The sequence below is a fragment of the Harmonia axyridis genome, chromosome X (genome assembly GCF_914767665.1).
Source record: "Harmonia axyridis chromosome X, icHarAxyr1.1, whole genome shotgun sequence".
Lineage (NCBI taxonomy): Eukaryota > Metazoa > Arthropoda > Insecta > Coleoptera > Coccinellidae > Harmonia > Harmonia axyridis.
In genome coordinates this window covers 37,413,123-37,422,044 of record NC_059508.1, presented here as the reverse complement: position 1 = coordinate 37,422,044, position 8,922 = coordinate 37,413,123, and the positions used below count along the sequence as shown (strand labels likewise).

At 41.6% G+C, this 8,922-nt stretch overlaps 1 non-coding gene across 1 annotated transcript; it reads left to right on the top strand.

Annotated features, from left to right (window-relative positions):
• Positions 1 to 3,174: 3,174 nt before the first annotated feature.
• On the top strand, positions 3,175 to 3,293 carry LOC123688395. Its single transcript, XR_006749919.1, has one exon. It is a non-coding gene; the product is annotated as a 5S ribosomal RNA (ribosomal RNA).
• The last annotated feature ends 5,629 nt before the right edge of the window (positions 3,294 to 8,922 follow it).

Below are 8,922 nucleotides of genomic sequence, written 5' to 3'. Positions count from 1 at the left end.
CGACCTCGCTGCATGAGGTTGACGAAAGCGACCCAAGATGCGAAAGCCGAAACCAACACACCTTGCCAGTACCCAAACGCCGAGGTCGGATTCGGGTCTACCACTTACCAACTGAATATCATCCTAAAAAGAACTCCAAACAGTCTAGGACAGGACCCATTCTCCACCCCTTCTATATATGTCAGGAGAACCCCGGATTCCCCTCCAGACACGATTTAGCAAACTTTTCCCGATCGATCCGACCCACCGAGGCCGTTTCGACCGTTCGCCGCGCCTACTAGAGCTGATTTCTTCGGACTCCGATCAGAAAATCCGCCGATGCATGTCGTTAACACCTAGTCCGCCTCGTCCGATCGATCGAGGCCGTTTCGACCGTTCGCCGCGCCTACTAGAGCTGATTTCTTCGGACTCCGATCAGAAAATCCGCCGATGCATGTCGTTAACACCTAGTCCGCCTCGTCCGATCGATCTAGGCCGTCTCTCGATCCACCCATCGCGCATCGAAAGTCGCATCTCTCGAACTCCGATCCGGAAATCGGCCGATGCATCACGTTAACTATTTCTTATATATCTAATATAATATACATCGAGACGGTAAGAATTCTTTTAATCGAAGATATACATATACTTCTCATCAATATCCAAAAGCTTATCGAAAAATAAATTACTCAACTTTTACGTGAAGAATCGTTCACCCAAACCTTATCCCCTATATATGTCAGGAGAACCCAAGGTTCCCCTCCAGACACGATTTAGCAAACTTTTCCCGATCGATCCGACCCACCGAGGCCGTCTCGACCGTCCGCTGCGCCTACTAGGGCCGATTTCTTCGGACTCCGATCAGAAAATATACCGATGCATGTCGTTAACACCTAGTCCGCCTCGTCCGATCTATCTAAACAGTCTCGACGCACCCAACACTCTTTCAAAGTCGGATTACTCGGACTCAATCTGAAAATGGACCGATGCATGACGTCAACACTTAGCCCGCCTCGTCTGATCGATCTAAGCCATCTCGACCCACCCAACACGCCTTCCAAGTCGGATCACTCGGACTTCGATCTGAAAATCTCCGGACTCATTTTTATGAATATCCCCAGTCAGTAAGAACGTTATTTCGCCAATATATACCAACAATAAACCATATTCCAATAGCTGAACCAAAAATATAATTCCCGATCCAAACGTTCTGCATCGCCCAACGCGACCACCTTCCCTATATATGTCAGGAGAGCACAGGGTTCCCCTCCAGACAACACTTACGCTCTATCCCCGACTCTCGGTCGATCGATAGGCCAGGTCAGCGGTGTCTGTTTCGGCCGAAGCTCGGACTTTGGTCAAAATGTTCCGATATAAAATTTGAACCAAGATAGATACAGATATGATTCCTTCTTAAATATACGTTGATTATCGAACAGAATATGGTAAATATTTTGCGATGACCGAGGATTTCATGAATTTTTTTTTTTTTCGAAAAAATTTTCTGTTATCGGAATTTCCTCAAATTTCATTTGGTTGCCTACTAATGCATATTAAAAACGATAATCAACAATCAGAATCATTATTTATCATTTATTTCAATTTTTATAATGAAAAACGTTCACGTCCTTTCGCGCCTCTCGATCGTCGTTTACGTGATGCATCGGTCAGCCCTAGTTTACGTGGTGCATCGGTAAGATCGAGTTCACGTTCTGCATCGGTAAGATCCAGTTCACGTGGTGCATCGGTAAGATTGAGATTACGTGGTGCATCGGTAAGATCGAGTTTACGTGGTGCATCGGTAAGATCCAATTCACGTTCTGCATCGGTAAGATCCAGTTCACGTGGTGCATCGGTGAGATCGAGTTTACGTTCTGCATCGGTGTGATCTAGTTTACGTTGTGCATCGGTAAGATCGAGATTACGTGAAGCATCGGTATGATCGAGTTTACGTTCTGCATCGGTCTGGACTTAGAGATATATTTTCGACGTGAAAATGTTCCGATACAACTTTTGAACCAGGATAGTTAGAGAGATGATTTTTTCTGGGATGTACGTTGATTGGGGAATGGATTGTGGAAAATAACTTGCCATGACCGAGGTGTTCTCGAATTTTTTTTTTTTTTCGAAAAATATTTTCTGATTTTGGATTTTACTCAAATTTGATTTCGTTGCCTTCTAATGTGTTCTAAAAGAGTAAATCAGTAATCAGAATCGAAAAATATTTTTCGGATTTTTTTTTTTTTGAAAAAAAATTTTCTGATTTTGGAATTTCCTCAAATTTGATTTGGTTGCCTTCTAATGTGTTTTTAAAGCGTAAATCAGTAATCAGAATCAATATTCATTGTCGACTTTAATTTTTATAAGGAAAAATGTTCACGTCCTTAAACGCCTCCCCATCATTAGCCCGAGTCCAAGTCGATGTCAGTCCCGAGCGGACGGTGTCAGATACTACCTATCGCCCCGGTCTGGACTTGGCGAGGTATTTCGACGTGAAATGTTCCGATACAACTTTTGAACCAGGATAGTTAGAGAGATGATTTCTTCTATGTTGTACGTTGATTGTGGAATGGATTGTGGGAAATAACTTGCCATGACCCAGGTGTTCTTGAATTTTTTTTTTTTTCGAAAAAAATTTTCTGATCTTGAAATTTCCTCAAATCTGATTGCGTTGCCTTCTAATGTGTTCTAAAAGAGTAAATCAGTAATCAGAATCAATATTCATTGTCGACTTTAATTTTTATAAGGAAAAATGTTCACGTCCTTAAACGCCTCTCCATCGTTACCCCGACTCCAAGACGATGTTAGACCGGAGCGGACGGTGTCAGATGCGACCGATCTCCCCGGTCTGGACTTAGCGAGATATTCCGACGTGAAATGTTCCGATACAAAAATTTAACTGTGATAGTTAGAGAGATGGTTCCTTTTGTGATGTACGTTGATTGTGTAATAGAATATGGAAATAAACTTGAGATGACCGAGGTCTTCTGGGATTTTTTTTTTTTTTCGAAAAATATTTTTCGATTTCGGAAATCCCTCAAATTTCATTGAGATATGTCCTAATGTGTTCTTAAAGCTTAAATCAACAATCAGAATTAATATCCAAAAGTTATTTCATTTTTTATGAGGAAAAACGTTCACGTCCTTTCCGCTCCCAAAAAGTGAGATATCATAGAAAATATCGCAATATATGTTGTTTACGGCCATACCACGCTGAAATTGCCAGTTCTCGTCAGAACACTGAAGCCAAGCAGCGTCGGGCGCGGTTAGTACTTGGATGGGTGACCGCTTGGGAACACCGCGTGCTGTAAGCTTTTTTTTTACGTTCTGCATCGGTCTGCCGAGATAACGTGGTGCATCGGTATGATCGAGTTTACGTTCTGCATCGGTAAGATCGAGATTACGTGATGCATCGGTAAGATTGAGATTACGTGGTGCATCGGTAAGATCGAGATTACGTGGTGCATCGGTAAGATCGAGTTTACGTGGTGCATCGGTAAGATCCAATTCACGTTCTGCATCGGTAAGATCCAGTTCACGTGGTGCATCGGTGAGATTGAGATTACGTGGTGCATCGGTAAGATCGAGTTTACGTGGTGCATCGGTAAGATCCAATTCACGTTCTGCATCGGTAAGATCCAGTTCACGTGGTGCATCGGTAAGATTGAGATTACGTGGTGCATCGGTAAGATCGAGTTTACGTGGTGCATCGGTAAGATCCAATTCACGTTCTGCATCGGTAAGATCCAGTTCACGTGGTGCATCGGTAAGATTGAGATTACGTGGTGCATCGGTAAGATCGAGTTTACGTGGTGCATCGGTAAGATCCAATTCACGTTCTGCATCGGTAAGATCCAGTTCACGTGGTGCATCGGTAAGATGGAGATTACGTGGTGCATCGGTAAGATCGAGATTACGTGGTGCATCGGTAAGATCTACTTTACGTTCTGCATCGGTCTGCCCTTGTTTACGTGGTGCATCGGTAAGATCGAGATTACGTGAAGCATCGGTATGATCGAGTTTACGTTCTGCATCGGTCTGCCCGATATTACGTGGTGCATCGGTTCAGCCCTAGTTTACGTTGTGCATCGGTCTGGACTTAGAGATATATTTTCGACGTGAAAATGTTCCGATACAACTTTTGAACCAGGATAGTTAGAGAGATGATTTTTTCTGTGATGTACGTCGATTGGGGAATGGATTGTGGAAAATAACTTGCCATGACCGAGGTGTCCTCGAATTTTTTTTTTTTTCGAAAAAAATTTTCTGATTGTGGAATTTTCTCAAATTTGATTTGGTTGCCTCCTAATGTGTTCTAAAAGAGTAAATCAGTAATAGGAATCGAAAAATATTTTTCGGATTTTTTTTTTTTTCGAAAAAAATTTTCTGATCGTGGAATTTCCTCAAATTCGATTTGGTTGCCTTCTAATGTGTTTTTAAAGCGTAAATCAGTAATCAGAATCAATATTCATTGTCGACTTTAATTTTTATAAGGAAAAATGTTCACGTCCTTAAACGCCTCCCCATCATCAGCCCGAGTCCAAGTCGATGTCAGTCCCGAGCGGACGGTGTCAGATACTACCTATCGCCGAGGTCTGGACTTGGCGAGATATTACGACGTGAAATGTTCCGATACAACTTTTGAACCAGGATAGTTAGAGAGATGATTTCTTCTATGTTGTACGTTGATTGTGGAATGAAATACGGAAAATAACTCGCCATGACCGAGGTGATTACGATTTTTTTTTTTTTTTCGAAAAAAATTTTCTGATCGTGGAATTTTCTCAAATTTGATTTGGTTGCCTCCTTATATGTTCTAATAGCGATAATCAACAATCAGAATCAAAATCCATGATCGGGTTTGATTTTTATAAGGAATAATGTTCACGTCCTTTTTTTCAACCCCGACTCATTGACGATGTTAGAACCGAGCCGGCGGTGTCAGATACGACCGATCGCCCCGGTCCCGATCGTCATTTACGTTGTGCATCGGTCTGCCCGAGATTACGTGGTGCATCGGTATGATCGAGTTTACGTGGTGCATCGGTAAGATCCAATTCACGTTCTGCATCGGTAAGATCCAGTTCACGTGGTGCATCGGTAAGATTGAGATTACGTGGTGCATCGGTAAGATCGAGTTTACGTGGTGCATCGGTAAGATCCAATTCACGTTCTGCATCGGTAAGATCCAGTTCACGTGGTGCATCGGTAAGATGGAGATTACGTGGTGCATCGGTAAGATCGAGATTACGTGGTGCATCGGTAAGATCTACTTTACGTTCTGCATCGGTCTGCCCTTGTTTACGTGGTGCATCGGTAAGATCGAGATTACGTGAAGCATCGGTATGATCGAGTTTACGTTCTGCATCGGTCTGCCCGATATTACGTGGTGCATCGGTTCAGCCCTAGTTTACGTTGTGCATCGGTCTGGACTTAGAGATATATTTTCGACGTGAAAATGTTCCGATACAACTTTTGAACCAGGATAGTTAGAGAGATGATTTTTTCTGTGATGTACGTCGATTGGGGAATGGATTGTGGAAAATAACTTGCCATGACCGAGGTGTCCTCGAATTTTTTTTTTTTTCGAAAAAAATTTTCTGATTGTGGAATTTTCTCAAATTTGATTTGGTTGCCTCCTAATGTGTTCTAAAAGAGTAAATCAGTAATAGGAATCGAAAAATATTTTTCGGATTTTTTTTTTTTTCGAAAAAAATTTTCTGATCGTGGAATTTCCTCAAATTCGATTTGGTTGCCTTCTAATGTGTTTTTAAAGCGTAAATCAGTAATCAGAATCAATATTCATTGTCGACTTTAATTTTTATAAGGAAAAATGTTCACGTCCTTAAACGCCTCCCCATCATCAGCCCGAGTCCAAGTCGATGTCAGTCCCGAGCGGACGGTGTCAGATACTACCTATCGCCGAGGTCTGGACTTGGCGAGATATTACGACGTGAAATGTTCCGATACAACTTTTGAACCAGGATAGTTAGAGAGATGATTTCTTCTATGTTGTACGTTGATTGTGGAATGAAATACGGAAAATAACTCGCCATGACCGAGGTGATTACGATTTTTTTTTTTTTTTCGAAAAAAATTTTCTGATCGTGGAATTTTCTCAAATTTGATTTGGTTGCCTCCTTATATGTTCTAATAGCGATAATCAACAATCAGAATCAAAATCCATGATCGGGTTTGATTTTTATAAGGAAAAATGTTCACGTCCTTTTTTTCAACCCCGACTCATTGACGATGTTAGAACCGAGCCGGCGGTGTCAGATACGACCGATCGCCCCGGTCCCGATCGTCATTTACGTTGTGCATCGGTCTGCCCGAGATTACGTGGTGCATCGGTATGATCGAGTTTACGTGGTGCATCGGTAAGATCCAATTCACGTTCTGCATCGGTAAGATCCAGTTCACGTGGTGCATCGGTAAGATGGAGATTACGTGGTGCATCGGTAAGATCGAGATTACGTGGTGCATCGGTAAGATCTACTTTACGTTCTGCATCGGTCTGCCCTTGTTTACGTGGTGCATCGGTAAGATCGAGATTACGTGAAGCATCGGTATGATCGAGTTTACGTTCTGCATCGGTCTGCCCGATATTACGTGGTGCATCGGTTCAGCCCTAGTTTACGTTGTGCATCGGTCTGGACTTAGAGATATATTTTCGACGTGAAAATGTTCCGATACAACTTTTGAACCAGGATAGTTAGAGAGATGATTTTTTCTGTGATGTACGTCGATTGGGGAATGGATTGTGGAAAATAACTTGCCATGACCGAGGTGTCCTCGAATTTTTTTTTTTTTCGAAAAAAATTTTCTGATTGTGGAATTTTCTCAAATTTGATTTGGTTGCCTCCTAATGTGTTCTAAAAGAGTAAATCAGTAATAGGAATCGAAAAATATTTTTCGGATTTTTTTTTTTTTCGAAAAAAATTTTCTGATCGTGGAATTTCCTCAAATTCGATTTGGTTGCCTTCTAATGTGTTTTTAAAGCGTAAATCAGTAATCAGAATCAATATTCATTGTCGACTTTAATTTTTATAAGGAAAAATGTTCACGTCCTTAAACGCCTCCCCATCATCAGCCCGAGTCCAAGTCGATGTCAGTCCCGAGCGGACGGTGTCAGATACTACCTATCGCCGAGGTCTGGACTTGGCGAGATATTACGACGTGAAATGTTCCGATACAACTTTTGAACCAGGATAGTTAGAGAGATGATTTCTTCTATGTTGTACGTTGATTGTGGAATGAAATACGGAAAATAACTCGCCATGACCGAGGTGATTACGATTTTTTTTTTTTTTTCGAAAAAAATTTTCTGATCGTGGAATTTTCTCAAATTTGATTTGGTTGCCTCCTTATATGTTCTAATAGCGATAATCAACAATCAGAATCAAAATCCATGATCGGGTTTGATTTTTATAAGGAAAAATGTTCACGTCCTTTTTTTTAACCCCGACTCATTGACGATGTTAGAACCGAGCCGGCGGTGTCAGATACGACCGATCGCCCCGGTCCCGATCGTCATTCACGTTGTGCATCGGTCTGCCCGAGATTACGTGGTGCATCGGTATGATCGAGTTTACGTGGTGCATCGGTAAGATCCAATTCACGTTCTGCATCGGTAAGATCCAGTTCACGTGGTGCATCGGTAAGATGGAGATTACGTGGTGCATCGGTAAGATCGAGATTACGTGGTGCATCGGTAAGATCTACTTTACGTTCTGCATCGGTCTGCCCTTGTTTACGTGGTGCATCGGTAAGATCGAGATTACGTGAAGCATCGGTATGATCGAGTTTACGTTCTGCATCGGTCTGCCCGATATTACGTGGTGCATCGGTTCAGCCCTAGTTTACGTTGTGCATCGGTCTGGACTTAGAGATATATTTTCGACGTGAAAATGTTCCGATACAACTTTTGAACCAGGATAGTTAGAGAGATGATTTTTTCTGTGATGTACGTCGATTGGGGAATGGATTGTGGAAAATAACTTGCCATGACCGAGGTGTCCTCGAATTTTTTTTTTTTTCGAAAAAAATTTTCTGATTGTGGAATTTTCTCAAATTTGATTTGGTTGCCTCCTAATGTGTTCTAAAAGAGTAAATCAGTAATAGGAATCGAAAAATATTTTTCGGATTTTTTTTTTTTTCGAAAAAAATTTTCTGATCGTGGAATTTCCTCAAATTCGATTTGGTTGCCTTCTAATGTGTTTTTAAAGCGTAAATCAGTAATCAGAATCAATATTCATTGTCGACTTTAATTTTTATAAGGAAAAATGTTCACGTCCTTAAACGCCTCCCCATCATCAGCCCGAGTCCAAGTCGATGTCAGTCCCGAGCGGACGGTGTCAGATACTACCTATCGCCGAGGTCTGGACTTGGCGAGATATTACGACGTGAAATGTTCCGATACAACTTTTGAACCAGGATAGTTAGAGAGATGATTTCTTCTATGTTGTACGTTGATTGTGGAATGAAATACGGAAAATAACTCGCCATGACCGAGGTGATTACGATTTTTTTTTTTTTTTCGAAAAAAATTTTCTGATCGTGGAATTTTCTCAAATTTGATTTTGTTGCCTCCTTATATGTTCTAATAGCGATAATCAACAATCAGAATCAAAATCCATGATCGGGTTTGATTTTTATAAGGAAAAATGTTCACGTCCTTTTTTTCAACCCCGACTCATTGACGATGTTAGAACCGAGCCGGCGGTGTCAGATACGACCGATCGCCCCGGTCCCGATCGTCATTCACGTTGTGCATCGGTCTGCCCGAGATTACGTGGTGCATCGGTCTGGACTTAGAGATATATTTTCGACGTGAAAATGTTCCGATACAACTTTTGAACCAGGATAGTTAGAGAGATGATTTTTTCTGTGATGTACGTCGATTGGGGAATGGATTGTGGAAAATAACTTGCCATGACCGAG